Source organism: Alexandromys fortis, unplaced genomic scaffold, assembly GCF_014885135.2.
Source record: "Alexandromys fortis isolate MF-2015 unplaced genomic scaffold, M_Fortis_MF-2015_v1.1 scaffold_12, whole genome shotgun sequence".
Taxonomy (NCBI): domain Eukaryota; kingdom Metazoa; phylum Chordata; class Mammalia; order Rodentia; family Cricetidae; genus Alexandromys; species Alexandromys fortis.
The window spans coordinates 3234206-3251061 of NW_026067937.1; positions in this window are offsets into that span (position 1 = coordinate 3234206).

The window sequence follows — 16856 nt, forward strand, 5'->3', positions numbered from 1 at the left end:
TGGAGTGTTTTCACAAAGCAACAGACAAACAATTCAGTTCCCCTAACACAGAAGATATAGGCAGCTGGGGCTACATGAGACCCCATCTCAAAAATTTAACATATAGACGCATTGTGTGTCTGTATGTTTGTATGATTATATGTCACTCTGGATTCTGTGTTGGCACTTACACATATTATCTGTGACCCAAGAATTTAACCAGAAAACCAGAAGCCAAGGAAGGCAAATGCTTATACTAAATCATAAACTCTAAGAGTTTTTAAAAGAAAGAAAGAAAAATAATTAGTTCAGAGAACACAGAACAAAGATTCTCTTTGGGGGATCTGGGATGACTACGGGGAAAAAATGCAACATAGAGGGCAGCCTTATGAACCAGGGCATGAATGTGGGAGATACCTGGCTCAGGCAAGGCACAATGCAAGCGACCGTGAAAGCTTATCAGAAGCTTGCTATGGCACACAGCTCACGCGGAGGAACAAGATGAGAAAAGATTGATGATGTCAACCGAGAATGAGGGTGGCGAGAAATTTTTAGGTAACTGTCAGGTACATAAGGGGATTTTAAATAGGAAAACAGAAACAAGAAAACCCTAGTGAGGAACACTAACAAGAGAAGACCTGAGGGGTGTGGTTCCTGCAGGGGTCATGCAGGAAAGCAGACCTGGTGCAGACTGACCTCATCAACCTGGGTCAGACTTCTGGGAGTCGAATAACAGGAGCTTTATTCCAAGGGTATTTAAGCACAGTACAATTTGACAAAAAAAAAAAAGTTTCCTGGTGTAATACAAACCCCAATGCACAAAAAAAGGATTACATTGAAACTCAACTCAGGGTACAATATCATTTCTTCCAAAAAGATGGATTCTAGAGATAACCTACCTGTAGTAGCCTAAAGGTCTAAGGAAGCAGGTCTGGTCTAGTATTGGTCATACAGATAGAGGAGAGATCATTTGGGCTATTAACCACCCCTGGTCCTAACTGTGGGAGCTTGGGGGAGCCTCTAGCTACATATACCTTGGGTCTTGGTTGTAAGAGTGGCCTGAACCAACAGATAATGCAGTCACCGGGCTGTTTATTGCTCCCAACTCTCCTCTTTCTGAACTGAGGAACAGGTTTTTCATCTTTCCTTCTGGAAAGACAACCGTGCGTGCTTTATCATTCCTGGTTTCTCTGGAGATCTGTGGGAACAAGAGCCTTCATGCTCTGCTCTCAGCAGAGACCTATGGCAGATACACCTCAGTGTCGGATAGCTTTAAAACAAAGGGCACTAGCTAGTACACCCTTTTCTAAACTTGATCAAAATCAGCTGGGATTAGAAATATTTTTCCCATCTCTATAGTAACACTATTTCAAGGCACATGCTTCTAGAACAAACAAACAAAACGAGCCAAGACATTCAGCATCGCATTTTGACATAATAAAGAGTCATGGGTGACACTGAGAAAAATAAATGAATCAGGTTTGGGTAATGCATCCTTTGCATTGCGCCTTAGACATAAGGGACTCAGATCTTGGGGGCAGGAGTCCTGCTTTCTCCAGACATGTTGCTCAAGACATCTTTTCCTTCTGCTCAAAAACTAATGTTTATGGCTAACATGAATAACTATCTACACGGAGTTCTTAGCTAAGAAATATGAGATAATTGTTCGCCTCAGATATACTTTAAATGTCCATAATAGGTCACTTGATAAACATTATGGAGGATGAATTTCTAAGTAGAAACTGATACACAGATATGGGCCTGATCTCTATGAATTGATTCTAAACCAGTACAGCAGGTAGAGCAGACCTTAACAACCAAGGAAGTGGCATGCATCTTTTTTTATTAAATTATTTATTTCTTTACATGTGTGGCAGCCAAAGGACAACCTGCAAGGATTTCTTTCCTCCCCCCATGTGAGTCCATGGATTGAACTCAAGAGCTCAGGCTTCTCCACAAGTGACTGGCCCAAGATAACAGACACATTAAAAGCTTTCTTAAAGAATCCTAACTCATTAATTATTCCTGAATGAAAAGCTATGACAAACAATAGGATTTATATGACACAATCCAAGCATAATATTTCCATGTGTAGACACTATATACTGTGTTAGGTTAGAAATATTTAATTAACAAAAAATAGACGGAAGTGCCTGCATAAACATTTACAAAAATACTTCTATATTTAAGACAGACCTTTAAAATATATCCACTGTGTAACTGTAATACAACAGCTGTGTGTCTAACATGTAAAATAAGCCTGTTACAGCACACATGGTCTGACCTTGTTCTATAGGAAATGACTCTCCATGGCCACCTTTTCAGAGCAATCAGGGACCTGTTGACTGGTGCAGTCAATGTTCACCGGAAATCCCTCACAGACTTCCCAACTGAGAACGATAAGATAGTAAAATTATTTTTGGTAGAATAAAAGATTAAACTATAATATGCTTTATTAGCATTGTAATTTATGAATAACATCCTCTAAGAGGGAGATGATATGACACAAAAGATTTGTAAGGCATGCTAGCATTAGTAAATGAGAGAAACTAGAATTTTATCTTGCAGTTATCTATGTTGTGGGATTCAATATTTAATTAATTCTTAATAAAAGTAAAAATAATTGTAGAGAATTGCCAAGTGTGAAGCACAAACACATTAAGCTAGAAACAACAAAGGGCTTTTGATACTTGCACTAGTTGGTCAAATGTAAGAAATTGTGAGAGCCTGTAGAAGCATAGCAGACTGGTGGGAATCCAGGAAAAACACAATCTAAAAAGGTTGGGTTTCACTCTTATTACGGACAAATATCCTTACCCTAAAGCAAAGACCTGGGTAATCACTGGTGCATTAGATCATACCTTTCTAATGCTATGGTCCTTGAATACAGTTCCTCATGCAGTGGGGACCCCTAACCATAAAATTATTTTGGTGCTACTTCATACCTATAACTTTGCTACTGCTGTGAATTGTAATGTGGATAGCTGATATATGATCCTCAAAGAGGTCATGACCCACAGGTTGAGAACCACTGCCATATAGCATGTTATCCAGTAGAAACCAATCTTAGAATTTAACATCCCCTTACAGAGACATTTGCTACACCCATGTCCATCACTACTCTATTAATACCAACTAGGAAGTAGAATCAACCTAAATGTCCATCACCAGGTGAATTGGGAAGAACAGTGTGGTACATACACACAATGGAATATGACTCGGCTGTAATGAAAACTGAAATCTGTAGGTAAGTGGGTAGGACCAGAAAGGATCATTCTAGGTAAGTTCACTCAGGCCCAGAAAGATGAATGCAGTGTGTTCCCTTATATGAGAGTCCTAGCTTCCCATGTTTTGTCTTGTGTGTTTAACTCAGAGCACACATGGAGACCTCTAAGCAGAAAGGGGCATTTTTTTTTTAGGGGGAGACGCACTAGTCAAGAGGAAAGTACTAGATTTTAGGTGAAATGCAAGCCGTGGGATGAAATCCTGGGACAGAAAGGCTTAAGCAAGGAGGGCTATAAGAAGGTGGGGAATTCAGGTTTGTAAAGGGAGAGCTAACACCACAAAAGGGGGTATGAAAAGCAGTGTAGGAGCCGACTACCTCACAAACCTATTTAGAAATGACGTAAGTGTAAGGATGGTAGAAGGCATATGGGAAAGGGAGAAGACTGCTGGATTAAACATATCACACATGGATAAGGAGGAAGATTGGGGCGGGAGTGGGTGAGTTTTCCAAAGCCAAGTTTGTATGAACATGCCTCATGAGAACCTACTAGTGAATAAACTAATTTCAAAATAAAACTGCAATTAAAAGAATTGAAACAGAATTACCCTAGGTGAGTGGTCAGTCACTCCCAGAAGACATAGCTTCCTAAATAAAAATCTTAGTGCCAGGCCATAGATTCCTTCCTATGAATTATTGATCATGAAGCTCCCAGAAATCTCCAAAGCAGCACAAGTGATTGCCATTGTCTTTGGTTACCCACCATAACTGAATGGTAAGATCCGTTGCTAAAGACACCACACACTCTGGACATAGAGAAATCAATCTCAAGCTGACCAGAAAACTCCTTCTCTGCCAACTAGCTTTTATAGGGTCAGAAGATGCTACGCAGTCTGATGAGGGAGAAAAGACGTTGATAGTTTGACGGAGTACAGGACCTTGCATGGTATATGCCAACCCACCAAGCCACAAACGCCGACAGGTGAGATAGTGGTACAGCCGCTATGGAGGTACCAACTGCTTTATTAGATCTGAGGCCTTCTCTTCAGGAGGTAATTTCATATCATGGTCTTATAATCATGCTCAAAAGTCGATAACTAGAAAAGCCCCAGGCCCTGGGGTAGAACCTGTTGTTGTCATTGTGCTAAGTGTTACCATGCTGCTAATTTTCTTTTTCAATGTTTGTGTTCAAGACCAAAGACCTGGGCTGCTCTCAACCCTGGTCAAAGAAGTTTCATTTTACAGTGGGCGTCAGTACATGAAGACATGCCTACATGGCCAAAATACTAAGAATAAAAGACTCTCAATACTCAGCCCCAAAGGGGAAATTTATACTAGTCTCCTACAGTGTGCTCAGGGAACATCATGGCAGAGGGGACAGAAAGGGTGTTTTAACCAAAGGATGTACAGAAGGGCTATGACATGCTGTCTGGGACATGAGAAGGTGGAGGCAATCATATCTCAAGGCGGCTGTGCTTGCTTGCACAGAACCATATAAGATCAAGCTGGCCAGAATCCTAGCCCAGATGATGCAGATGTTGTTCAGGCCCTACCCTTTACAGAGGAGCCACTGTGGTGCACAACTGAGAAGATGGAGACCCTTTCTTCATCGAGGGTGTGGCCATTGGTAGGCTTCCCATAACCATTGGATAAACAGTTCTAACTTTATGTAAATGGGCTATCCAAAAAAAAAAAAAAAAACTTGAAGCTGAGGGAAGTGTTGGGGGAGTCTTCAGGGGGAGAAAGTGAGATGCAATCGTATTCCATTTTGTAAGTGTGTGACATTTTCAAAAATTAAAAAAAATAAGAGAGGAAACAGTTCTGAGACTGATAATGGCAATTCTACCAATAATCTGAAAAATAAGGACATGAGTAACTAGAGAGATTTCTCAGTGATTAGGAGCACTGGCAGCTTTTCCAAGGATCTGGATTCGATTCTCAGCACCTACAAGTCAGGAAACAACTGTTTGTGGCTCCAGTTCCAGGGAATCTGTCGCCCTCTTCTGACACCAACAGGTACTGCATACATAAGGCAAGTGTGTGCAGAAAAACACCCACATACAAAAATAAATAAAATATCAAAGAAATTTTAAAAATGCATGACTATAAGGGTTGGAATGACCCATTTTAGAGTATAGAAAAGCTTTGACCAGAGTATACAATGAAGCAAATTAACACATTTAGTTCATGATAAATCCAGGCAGGCAGCTTTATGTCATTATATTTAAGGACCCAATCACCTCAGCAAAACAGCACTTTTTGTTCCCAACAAAGAAAAATTAAAAACGACTATGTGGTAGGTAAGGGGTGAATCTCAGCAATAACACATGAACTGAAAATCTAAACTCTTAGTCAAAAACTTAAGGGAAGGCTCTAGGGAAAATTTCTTCTAAAGAATTATTTAATATATTCCTATTTTCATGTGTGTGGTGGAGGTGAACATGCTACAGTGTCCGTGTAGATGACAGAGGATTACATTGTCAGTCAGTTCACACCCCCCACACCTTTATGTGGGTTCTGGGGTTGAACTCATGGCACCTGGCTTGTGACACATATGCCTTTATCTCCTAAGCCATATCACCAGCCAGATCTAAGGGGATTTAAGAAAGATTTCTAGACACAAAACAAATCTTCTTATAAATGGAAAAATACTCATTAAAATTAATTCTCTACCAAGCTAAAGAGAACAGGAGGGATGTATCCAAAACTCACATGGGTAGCAGAAGCAGTCAGTGAGGTTAGGGCCACAGAACCAGTATACATATATCCTTTTGATTTATCAACAGACTATCCATGCGTAGATGAGTAAACCTCAGCAAAATGCTTTGGGATTTTTTTGGCTATGCCCTCTACTCTATCCTTTTTAGATATATACTAAAGAAATGTAATTTGCTAAATTATGCTGTACTAAAGGTAGATGGGACCATACAGAGAGGTCATCTAACCCGACCTAGCATAGGTGTCCTGCTGTGGTAACCAATACGCTATTCACAAGTCACGTATTTCTGTTTAAGATAATTTGAATAAATTATAAAATTAAGTTCCTTGGTGCCAGTCATGACATTTTAACCAGTCATAGATCAAGCTTCAGTGATCAAGTACTGGCTGGTAGGAAGGCATTAAGGTCCTTAACACAAATGATACCAGTTCGAATCCTGGCTCACCATGTAGCAGCAGTGTGAGTTTGGGCAAATCTTTCTTTTTGTTCTTGGTTTGCTTCTGAAACACAGAGTCCTAACAGAGACTGCTGGGGTTAAACCATCATTTGAAAATTAAATACAATGTTAAATCATTAATTTATAAGTCAACATTGAATAGGTGACAGTTTTTGTTATTCTCAGATAAGAAACTCATATCCATCTGTTTGTGGGTAGTTATGAGCAAGGTGGTGCTATACTTCCGTTCTTTCCAAGAATTCTGGGTTTTTCTTCCCACTGTCTTGCGCAGCCCCCGAACACTGCACTAGTTTTCATTTCATTGTCATTAAATCTAGGATTCAGATACCAAAGTTTATAGGAAAAATATTTTTATTGTGATGAATTCACTTAAAGTTATTAATTTGGAAAGAATCACAAAAACAGCTTTTATATTTTAAATGAAATTGTGACTTCTTTAAAGCAAGAAACTGCTCACTTTCCCATCTAGTCTTTTCAAACAAAGGGACATTGCTAAGTCACTTAGGCCTGACCGCATTAGACCACCAAGTAAAGCCATACAAGTATCGCTTACGGCAATTCAGAGAAAATATTTCGGTGTTTCAGATCTCTCACTGTGGGAAATCCTGAATTAGGCAACGGGTTACTTTAATTAAGTATATATCAATTTACTCATCACTTACGAATAGCGGAGCAGCATCAGCATCCGTAAGGGTCTTATACACAACAGTGATACCACCTCTGCCAAAAGCAGCCACTCGGTCTAAGGTCAGAGCCAAAACAGGGTTTAGTGGAGGTCTGAAAAAAATGGGAAAAAAAAAATTAAGCTGCCTGCACAATATACATTGAAACTGGAGCACAAATAAAAAAATTTGGAATGAAACTTCCTATTCTGGAATTCCTATAGTGACATCTCAATATACATTTGACTTTATTTAGCTGGTTCATAATGTGCCAAGTATGGTTGCAACGTGTGCAGTTAAGAAGGGATCATGCCAGTGAACGAGTGTGGTTGAGAGAGCAAGGGCTCACCTCATTCATTTTACTGTAACTAATTCAGGGTACCCACAGTGCATCTGGAACTGGCAATAGAATAAATGCACGATACTGAGCATGAACGACTATTTTATAAGCATACTAAGTGTCGTTAAGGGTTACATTGATCTGCTTTTCATAACTACTAGAGGCCATGAGAGTTTAGGTGAATTTGAGACTTGAAAACATCTTAAATCAATAGCACGATCTTCTATAAGCTATTTTTCTCAAGATAGATAAGAAGTATTTAGGGTTTAACTCTAGAATGCTATCCAGCATAGCTGCCCATGCAATATTATTTGAAACTGCATATAATTATGATAAGGACAGACAAGTCCAGCGTGCGGGGGACAAAGGGCAAGAAAAGTGCTCAGATTCTCGAAAAACTGATAAACATGATGGGAAGCAGAACAAAGGTGAGGAAAATGTTTACGATTAAAATGTGATACCGAAGTGGACCAAACACAGGGGAGGGCGTGCACCTAGCCACCGGGTACGCTGAGCTCCACAGCCCCTGTGGGCAGCTGACGGCAGAGGGACGGCAGAGGAGAACGTGGGATTATGGACGGCTAGGCACACGCTGCGGCTACACAGAAGGTCCCATTCTTCAATCTGCTAGAGACACTTAAGGAGTAAAATTTTAATAATTGTCTGCAATTGCTTTCAGGAGAGATAAACAAATAGAAAAGCTCATTAAATGGGTGAACCAAAATGAAGAATATGAAAATACTTGTTATGATATTCTTCCAACTTTTCATGGGTTTGAAATTTTTCGAAATATGCAAAATTTGGAGGAAATTTTAAATATTCATTTTTACAGATGGATACGGCTGTCTGTGTCAAAATAAGTTATACACACCAGAATACTCCCTGAAAACAAACACTTTTCACTCAGTAAATACTGTGCATTTTCTCAGTGTAAATTAAAGTATGCACCAATACAATTTTAGAAACAAACATTTCAAAAATCACAGTGGTGGCAAGATGCTGGCACAGCTACCTTGTGCTCTGCCTCACACTGGTGCCTCATTTTCAAAACTAGAAAAAAATTACATCACCCCATTGAAATAACAATGTCACAAATAAACTTACGAAGTTATACAGCTCTCTAGTTACAACTGTTAGCTGATTCTGGAATATTCCAGAGTACTGGCACGGTACTGCTCATTTCACAAATATGACTAGCCAAGAATACATTTTCACTCTTTTTAAAATACTGAATTATAGAGACATGATAAAATATGATAAAGTCATTGCTTTTGCTTTGACGATGACATTAAGAGGAAATAATAGCACACACGTCATTGAACTGTTCTCCCATGGTTTGATAAATTATGCTAAAATTCTTACTTCTGTAAAATCCACCACTGTTTTCACCACTCCATCCAATATAACTTAAATTAACTTGAGCTTTGCCTATAGTGGAAATGCTATCATTCTTTAAGTACATTCTAATTCTATAAATTATACAGCATCAGAAATCAACATGTGTTTGAATCCCATTCTATTGTGACAAACGAAACAGCATTTTGCGGCATGACGCCCCTCCACTCCGAGTACCATTATGGATTTCTAAGGAGACTGTTGTTTGAGGCTTGAAATTTGGGGCCAATACCAAATCTAATCGGTTCCTCATTTGCTGAAATTTAGATCTGTCTGTCTCTGTTTTCATTATCGTTAACATAAGATCAATTCAACCTTACATGCAGCACGATTTTGTTCTACCTCTAAACAATGAGCTGAGAAAATTAAAAATGGGCCAAAAAAAAAAGTGTGTTTAAGTTTCCTGACAAGCAGTTTCAGAGTTCATCTGGATGCATCCTGTCAAAATACGCATCCATTTCTGAGAAATCCAGCACAGGAGCCCGGCTTGTTGGTGCCTAAATAGGGCAGCGTTTTTCTTTCTTCAGAAACACGGATAATTTTATGCAGGAATTTACCAATCCACAAAAATTTACACAATGCTCAGCAAATAGCCGGTAATTATTGTCAGCTAATGTAAGGCGCTGTGAGGAGCGAAACTTTGATAGGAGAGGTTCAGAAGCTTCGCCGGTTTATCTTTAGCTGTCCTGTCATTGGTGCTTAGGAGGTTAAGACTTTATTTGTGAAAACATAGAGATATAGTGGGGAATCATGTTGTCTAAAGCTTCATAAATCTTGCTTAAGATCCTTTTCAATTACCATCCATTTCTCCTTTAAAAAGGGACCAAAAAAATAGAGGAGAGGAAGCAGGTCAGGGCAGTGTGTGACAATGGCAATGTGATGGGCTTGGGCCCCCCGTGGCGTTTCCATCTGCTATCATTAAGGTGACTACTCAGACATGAACAAATCCCTCTTGCTGTGCTGACAGGCAGACCTCAAGAACTATGACAAGGCATTAAGACAGAAAGTCGGAGAGAGAGAGAGAGAGAGAGAGAGGAAGAGAGAGGAGTTGGTCATATTCCTTCCATAAACAATGCTGCCTTATCAAAAAATAAATGTTCCTTAAATTTTATTGGAATTTTAAGACATGTTTTTGGTTTTTTTCTTTCCTAATTCCTAAAGGGTCTTACTTGACGTCTCAATTCTCCTGCTAAAGAGAGATCACTGCAGAAAGATTGAAGACACACAGAATAAGCACCTTGCTCCTACCTGTATGCTTTCCCATAAGAAAGCCAATTTTTTTGCCCGTTCTTCAGCAGCAGTGGACTCTTAATCTGTTGGCCACGCTCATCGAAAATCCGGGCTGAAGACAAGTGGAGGCCTCGGGAATTGATGGAGGAACCTTGAAGCCGTTGATGGAGTCTGAGACGTAACTGATGCAGGGCAGGTGAAAGGGATGCAGAGGGAGACATGGCTATGTGAACATCTGTAACAAACTGTCTCTGCTCCGGTCCAAACAAACGATAATTAAATTCATATAGAATGTTAAAAGAAGTGTGAAATCACGGCAATGTTTAGTTCAGTGTAAAGTAACAAAATGAGCATGGGCTTTTAACCACCAGGGGGTGCCGCAGGCTTGTGATTGAGCCCTGACCCCTTGGCACAGCGCCTGAAGGCAGATGTGACAGTCTCACAGAAATAGCATTTAGTTTCCACACCCGGTAACAACCCGCTTTGATGAGAGCTACGCTTGTCTTGTCTGCGCTACATGGTTTGTTAGGCCCTCCCAGATCAGATTCAAGTTTTACTGTTACAACGCGCTTTCTCTCTATCCCCGCCGAGCTGCGGGTAACCGGGTGGTACAAGAATTCCCCCACTTCCAGGACTGCAAAAAATCAACACGCCTCTCAGTCTTTGCAGGCGTTTTCAGAACTCTTCCGCGAGTGCTTTAGTTGTAAGCCCTGCAAACCTTGGGAATGACTGAGGTCTGCGAGTTGTAAGGCTTAACTGGAGTGACAGTATGAAGTGATGTCCCCGTTTGTAACAACGGCGCTGTCAATGCTCTGTCTTGCGGTCAGAGACTAAGTCATGGAGAGGGTTCGTATTTAAGACACATTTCAGAGGTAAAGTCAATTCATGGGACGGTGGCACAGGAGACACTTTAAGAACACGTCTTTCGTCATCCTCTGTCACCTTTGGTTCAGCTTCCTGCCCCTGCTCTTCCCAGCTCGCCCCTCTCACACTATCCATCACTCTGCCCCTCCCCCAGCCTTCTGTCCTGGATCTCCCTTTCTTCTCCTCCTTGCCAGCTCTTGTGCTTCCCAGTCTCTTATCGCTCTGTGGTCCCTGCAGGGATGAAGCGTCTTCGTTCTCTCTCACTTTCTTTCTCTTACTTTCTACTGAAGGCAGATTGAAGAGCACTCAACGCTAAGGCTCCAGAGAAAAGGTTCAGTCCCCATAAACATACGGGGTGTCCCACCTCACCAGCCGTGAATCCTGGGCCAAGTGAAATACTCTTTTTGGTCAACAGCTCCACTTACAGAACGCCTCAGAACTCAGGGCTGCCCTAAATGACATCAACCAGTCCTGTATTAGACAAACTTTTAATTTGAGCTTCAAAGGGCTGGAAATGATGAGATATGTCTTTCTGCTTCACTGAAGTTAAGATTTCTTAATCAGCAGAGCCAAATTCTATGCATTATGACGAAGACAGCCATTCTTTTTAGTTGCTTAAGAGGTGAAGGCATTAGTGAAAACCTGAGCTGCTTTGCTTTCCTCGGGGAAGTGCAAACAGATTTTGGAATCTATGTATTATATTCCCCAAGCCCTACACTTAGCTCCCTGTGCTCTCAAACCCTGCATTTAGTTTGGCTGCTCTGCTGTGATTTCAGAAAACATGTAATGCTGGTCATTCACTTTTAAATCACAAGGATTTTGTTTTAGAGACAGCACCTTTTTTTGTATAGGGAAAGACATAAAAGATATAAGGCCTGAACTTGGGGCAGGAGGGCACACGAAGGCCGATGGTGTGAGGAGGGGATGGGCACTGGGCTCCCAAACACGCAGGCAAATTCATTTTCACAGGAGTTGCACCGCAATCTCCATTTCCCCAACTTGGTGACAGACTGCACTTTGTGTGTTCAGGGATGAGCATCCAACAGCCTATGGGAGATAAGGGCCTTTGTACCTTTCATCTGTAGGTCATTGGCTAGGGCTGGGCTGTGGAAGCCAAAAATTGTGATAATCTTTATCCATTTATCTTTAAAGCTATCATCACCGGGCCTTTACAGGATAAGAATTTGCTCGGAGATCTGAGAAGAGCGTGAAACAACCTCTCGGGTGGAGATTGAGGATAGTGTGCCCGCAAGGGAGCAGGCTGCTTCAGATGTACTCTGGTTAGTTTTGTGATGCCCCCAATTAAATTCCTCAAATCCCACCCACATTTTCTTGAAAATGAAAGCACAATTTCAGGGAAACATTAATCAGTACATGATGTTTCCATGGGATAACAGCATCCTGTAGAAGGCTCCTCCAGTTTGAGCTTTTACTAAAATGTAAAATACTCTAATGCAAATGGTTGGGAGACAGGTAGAAGATTCTAGAAGGACTGTGATACCATGGTGATTTCTACAGTGATGGACATGACAATGAAAGGGAACCAGCTAAGGTTTTGGATCTTTCTCTAATGAATTAAAAAAAAAATCCTGCTCCTTTGGGTTAACAGTCAATGGCCAGTGAGCGCCACTCAACTACGATGGAGCTTTAGTGTTTGGCTTTACACGCCAGGTAAAGGATGCTTCCAGGGAGACATAAGTCTGAGGGTGTTGTACTGAAGGGGAGAAGAGAGTGAGCTTCTGAACAAAGAGGAGGCAACAGAGCCCAAGACACTGGTGTGCACTCGGGCGCATAACCCCAATTTGTAAACAACGGGGTGTTCCGTGTCCTTTTATGCAAGACAAAAGCCCAAAATAAAGACCCTGAACATGTTGGTTCTGCCTGAAAACCATCCCAATTGTCTGGAAAATAGGCAAAGGTAAGAGTGCCAGAGATAACTTTGTAGGATTTGTTCACAACGAGTATGGTGGAAGACCAAGGCTGTGTGGTCGTCACCCAGGGTGCATGGCCAGAAATCCTACGCCCAGGGTATACCTCCACCAAATGTTATGGCACTTCTTTTTAAAGTATAAAAACTAACTAAAATAAACAAAAGGTTTTGATGTATCAAACCAGGGCCCAACATAAAAATATTTTCAAATGCAAACATACTGGTGGTTGCAGGAGTCAACATTCATCTGTACCTCTCCTTGTAGACCAATAAATGATTGGTATTTTATAAACTGCCCTAAGATGTTTACACTAACTCTAAGTTACACAGGGATGCTTACATTCACAAGACAATTACTCCTCCTTTGCATTGTCTCGTCACTTTGAGTTGGGCTATCAGATTTTAAATCTTTTCTACTGAAGTAAACAGAGATCTCTGCAATGTCTACCATTTTCAAATACCTGGAAAGTGAACAGGTGGGGAAACAGGAATAAACACATGCAGACACATGCAAAGGGAAGTGTGCAAGGCAAAAGATCAACTATCTAAACATGTGCAAGCAATCGGATGGAAAATCTAGAGTACTAAGATGAGAAAGGGAGGCCTCTGTCTCTCCCTTTGGTCTCGGGTCTCACCTGACTCGCGATCCCTACCACCTTTAAAATAGAAGAGAGCTTAGAGCCTGAAGGAAGATCACTGGTCACAGCGGATGCTGAAAGGAGCAAACACCAGCAAGCAAATACTCAGCTAGCAACCAGTCAGCTAGCTCATTCCATCCTCCTCGGGAGAATATAAAGCCACAAATTGCATAGAGAGTGTTATAGTCCTTTTTAAAAAGGTATCAGTGTCATCTTCGTCCTTTGACTCACTCAAGAAAATTCAACCTGGCAGGTTTATTACATAACAGGAAGGTAAAGGTCAGCCATTTTTAACTGCACAAGCTCAACAAGTTGCTGAAAACAGAGATAAAATATTGCATTATGCAACAGTCGCTGGGAAAAAAAGAAAGAAATGAGAGCGGCAAATGTTCTGGTCAAAAGGATCCGAATAAACCAGTCCTGACAGGACGGCCCCACTAAAGTGAGCACTCCCCCTACCCACACCACGCAGGGGCTCCATTCACTGGGCAAGAATAGACTAGGGCCAGAGGGAGGCCTGATGAATAATTTAAACCCTTGCTTTTTAGTTTAGTTTAGTTTTTTTTTTTTCTCAAAAGTTCTTTTCTGATATGCCCATCACATTTTAGGGTGGGACTGTTTTATGTAGTTCTTGTGCTATTTCCAGAGAAGATAATTCAGAAAAATAACTTCCTGAAAAACAAAGAAAAAAATGTCTTGTTATTTTGAGACAGTTCAAACTTTATTTGGTAAGTTTTAATGCAGCTTGGGAAACAATGTGTTTCAATAGCGCTTCTGCAGCCTACTGGGGGAAAGGGAATTTAATCTTCTAAGAACCTTAGGGATGATCCCACTCCGAGCTCCTACAGAGCCACAGTGACCCAGTGGACAGCCTGCGGCCTCTGCTTGGCAACACTGGAGTTTTACTACCTGAAGTGTCTTTTCCTGAAAGAAAAGAGAAAGAAGGGGGGAGGGGGGAGGATGGAGGGAACAATAGAATTTTCAGTAAGCATTTTCTCTAAATAAGCAAATCTGGGCACGGGGGCAGGAGTGGGAAGAGCATCTTGCTGTTCCAACAGTCTCTTCAGGGCTGTAGATTGAACTGAAAGTCTTAAACAACACAGGCATTGACGAGAAAGGTGGCCATCCAGTTTGTGAGGACAGGTCCAAGGCTGAAGAACCTATCGATGCTCCTTTGTCTAGACTGCTACAACGTGGGCACAGTGCAGTAAACTCTACTCTAGGAAACAGCAGTGCAAGGGCTACCTGCCTTACTGGGAGGGCCTTGGAGCTGAGCTCTGCCTCCACACCTAGCTCTGTCCTTAAGCCGGCTGCTTTGTTCACCACAGATAATGAGACTTCCGGTGCTCTGACCAGGAACAGGAGCCCACCCAGAGAAAAACAAAACCAGAAAGAAAAAAAAAAAAAACAAAACAGTGCACTCAAAGCAGAAACACTGCTTCTAACTCCCTAAAATTCTCCAGGGGCTTAAGAAAATGGGTGCTGTCGCAGTTAAGCAACACTCTTTTGAAAGACCCTCCCCTACTTGGAAGACCCCCATGCTCACGTACTATGTTAAATTCTGCTGAAATTTAGCTGCCCCCCCCCCAGCTCAGCAGATGCTAAAACTGGATATCTATGGGTTGCAGACTCACTGACTAGGCTAAGGAAAGGAAATATTCCACCCCCCAAGGCATTCTATCTAAACTGTCAACTTGTTGCAGGGTGTTTTATCTGTCTTTATGGTTTTTTTATTTAGGGAAATTCAAGAATAGTCATGGGGCCATTCCCAGGATGAGCTAAGCCCACCAATTTGAGAGCCAATGAAATGCTTGTGATATACTACCCTCTTATGTAATCATTTTTCCCTATAAATATGGCTATTTGAATTTGCCTGGGGTGCTCAGTTGGCGTAAGCTGCTGGTGCACCCACAGGTGCCTGTGTAATAAAGACACCTCTTGCTGATTGCATATGTTGGCCTGAATTATTGAGACTGGGGGATTTCTCCCACCACCCTTGAAAACAAGGATCTTTTCACTTTGAGGTTCTTCTTTAGGAAGGACATGCCTTTGGTTTTGAGGTTCACAGAACTATGCCTACTCTCACTGCCAGCCTTGAGATGCCCCTTGCCCCTTCTTCGTGTGACAAGTCTTCCCACCTCTAATGTGCAGTTTTAGACACAGACAGCTCACTAGGTTACATGTATCTACCACTGAGGAGATGTGGGCAAAGGAAAGTTTTAGGGCTTTATTGTTGTTTTAAGAAAAACTAGCTACCACCATGGCTTCCTAGAGGAGCTTGGCATGGCTTCATTTCCTATAGCTCTGCAACAAAACTCTCTCTGTGGAGCAGAACGATGCCCAGAGCAGCCATGGCTAGCCTTGGCACTCGAGGTAACAGAAGTTAGAAAATAATAACCTGGAGCCTCTTGGCAAACACAGCTCATAATAGCAAAAGAATAGAAATTTATATCTATGTCCCTAGTCACACGAAGCGTGGAGATTTCAAAAGTGTTCTGTGTGGCATGGTATTTTCGTTCACCTTCATGCTGGTACTAACTACTAAACTGACACTGATGGTTCTCTGTTATGTTGTGGGTGTAGGCGTTCATTCAAAAATATTACTGAGTACTACGTGCCAAGTACTGGTCAGGAAGTTAAAATACACTAACATGGTATAAGATTTCTGTTTATGAGATGATTGTTGTTTGTTAGATAAGATGGAAGGACAGACAACAAGCCACCCACACAATCAATTCTGTTGGCATATGAAGGAACAGCTAGAGTAGAGAGGCCTGACGTTTATATGAGCTGTTTCATTCAGCAAGAAGAATACAAAATTAAAAATGATGCACAGTATGAAGTATTCATTTAGAAGAACAAGACGTCACAATTTGCATGCTTTCAAAGCTCATACAGAAAGAGCCACGATAAACCTTAAGTAATGTTGTAAATACTCTTGATGATAAACTATCCTCTGAGTCCCGTTCTCTGAACCCATCTTTGCACTGTTGCTCTCTGACAGTTTTATAAAAAAAAAAAAAAAAAAAAAAAAAAACAGGGCCCTTGGCCCAACCACAATTCTGTCACCAAATTCAGGCCAGGGAAAAAGATGGTCTCTTCCTTTCTGTCATATTACTGAGGAAAACTGTCATTTTTTGAATGGAATGGTTTCTCTCGGCATCGTAACTGTTTGGTCAGTTCATAAAGGTTCTAAGGGTTGAGTATGAACTTGACAGAAAAAGCAAAGTATGGATTGAGAAAAGTAGTAGTTTTAGCTAATTGTAGCTGAAATATATTGTGTTTGCAAACTGTATAGGCGTGCATGTTCACATGACCATCCATCTAGCCGAGACTGGCCTCCTCTTCATGTGCTCAGAGGGACTTAAGCATTAACGTCAGCACATGCTGCTCAAAGGGAGAAGGTCCTAAGTGCTATG